We start from the raw sequence: 2,229 nt of genomic DNA on the forward strand, positions 1-2,229 counted from the left end.
AATGACCTAGTAATTCCATGTCTCTATATTTATCTGTACCACACATGTGCACAAGAAGGCAGCTATAAGAATGCTCACTGTACCATTAAGTGAAGTATTTTTAAAATTAGAAAAAAACAAAATGTCCATTTATTCTCTTAAAAGTTACATCTTATCCATTCTGTGAAATACTGTACAACACTTTAAAAAAAATCCCCAAGATTCATTGTTAAGTTACAGAAAAAATGTACAACATAGTGATTTAACAGTCTATATTTCTGTATGTGCAGATATGTATGCAGATGTACAACTAAGGGGACATGCCCCGGCTGACCTGTTACTCCTGGGGTAGGCAGTTCAGGTGAGGGCTGGTAGAAAAGGAAGATTCTAGCTTTGTCAGTAGTGTTCAAATATTTGTAAGGACGTTTTCATTGCTACTTGTATGATTACGAGAACATATATTATTGTATATGTTTTAACTTGGACTGTAAAATTTTAAAAACACCAAAATATTACTAGTAGTTACCTCTGGGTGGCGGTGGGATATTACACATAATTATAGGTTATTTTTATGATATTCTTTGTATCTTTGTATTTTCCAAGTTTCCTACAAAAGATACCTTTCTAAACAAGAAAAAGGGTAAGAAATTAATTTTAAAGTAAAAGTGGATATTATTGAGTCTTATTATGCTGACCACTGTGACTGGAGTATGAGAAGTCCCGATCAGTATTATTTAAATAAGAATGATGACTTGGCATGTTTTTAAAAAATAACTTATTTGGGTTTTGTTTTTATTTCCTAAATCCAAAAGTAAACTCAAGGCTTAGTTCAACTTGGCCCGAGGGCCCAGAGACATTCCTGAGTTCACCTGTAAGCTCCTCCAACCCAGATGTCACAACGACTAGGAAATGGTAAAACTTTTTCCCACACTTGGAGCCCAAGTCTCAGGCCTTGTGAAATCTTGGGTAAATCGCAGGCCCTGATCTAGAAGAGAGACTTTCACTTTCTCAGGAACAAAGGGGATGAGGGTAGCCTCAAGGCAGAAAACCTCTCTTTAGCAAACTCCATAAACTCCTGATTCAACAAGATTACACCAAGAAGCTCATTTTCTTCCAGAAAGCCTATTCCAGCACTGGACAGTTCTAATATTTCACAAAAACAAATGCTTCTTATACTGAACTAAAACATGCATCCGTTATCTCAGAAGACAGATGCTAGCATTGGAAACCTGGGCTCAAATCCCAGCTCTGTCCCCAAGCGGGGTAACCATGTATAGTTTTATTTAACCTCTCTAAACATCTCTTTTCTCATCTGTAAACGGGGTTAATGCCTTTGCAGGCTGCAGTGAGAATTAAAGAAGAGTCACGACATGAAAGTACCCGGCCCAGTGCCCAACACACCCGAGGCCTCCGAGGCCTCGCTTCCTAGCCCCATCCTTTGGAACCAGATCAAAGGAACTCAGCTACTCTCCCACACTGTTGAAAACCATAATCGTGTCTTCTCCATTCTAAACATCCCTATAGCACTTCCTCTGCTATAAAACTCCCTAATTTTACACTTAGGTGGGAGTTTCCCATCAGGGTGGCCAGTAGTCAGATGCCCTCAGATCTGTTTTGGAGTAAACAGCAGTTTGTTGTCACACTGCTCCATGCCAGCAACTATGGTAAACCTTGCCACGCAGAGCTCAGCCTCCCTAACTGCTCTGAAGATGCAGAGGCCCAGAGATAAGAAGTGGCCTGCCCAAGGTCACACAGCTGGGAACCTGCTGAGCCCAGGCCCTTCTCTCTATGCTATAGACCAGGGGACCCCAACCCCTGGTACCAGTCCGTGGCCTATTAGGAACTGAGTTGCACAGCAGGAGGTGAGTAGCAGGTGAGACAGCGAAGCTTCATCTGTACTTGCAGCCGCTGCCCAGCACCAACCAGCATCACCGCCTCAGCTCCGCCTCAGATCATCAGGCATTAGAACCTCATAGAAGCACTGACCCCTGCCTGGTGCCAAAAAGGTTGGAGGCCACTACTATAGACAGCGTCTCTCAACTTCTGCTCGGGCCCGGCAGTCAGGTGAGCTCAGTCCTCCTTGGGGGCTCTCAGTCCCAAGTGCTGAACCAGAGTGCCTCTGGCAGAGTCTGGCTCCTTGGTCTGGTAGTGTCCGCTCCCTTGCTGGATGGGATACAAATCCCAGGGCTTCCAAGGCGTCAGGAAGGCTTTGCTGATCCTGCATTTACTGACACAGGATGAACTCTGAAG

At 43.7% G+C, this 2,229-nt stretch overlaps 1 protein-coding gene and 1 long non-coding RNA gene across 2 annotated transcripts in view; both read right to left on the reverse strand.

Annotated features, from left to right (window-relative positions):
* ACO2 (aconitase 2) overlaps window positions 1-2,229 on the reverse strand; it is a 41,758-nt gene that overhangs the window by 29,532 nt on the left and 9,997 nt on the right. The window lies entirely within an intron of this gene.
* LOC112484231 overlaps window positions 1-2,229 on the reverse strand; it is a 12,774-nt gene that overhangs the window by 664 nt on the left and 9,881 nt on the right. The window lies entirely within an intron of this gene.

This window comes from Pteropus alecto, unplaced genomic scaffold (assembly GCF_000325575.1).
Source record: "Pteropus alecto unplaced genomic scaffold, ASM32557v1 scaffold157, whole genome shotgun sequence".
Classification (NCBI taxonomy): domain Eukaryota; kingdom Metazoa; phylum Chordata; class Mammalia; order Chiroptera; family Pteropodidae; genus Pteropus; species Pteropus alecto.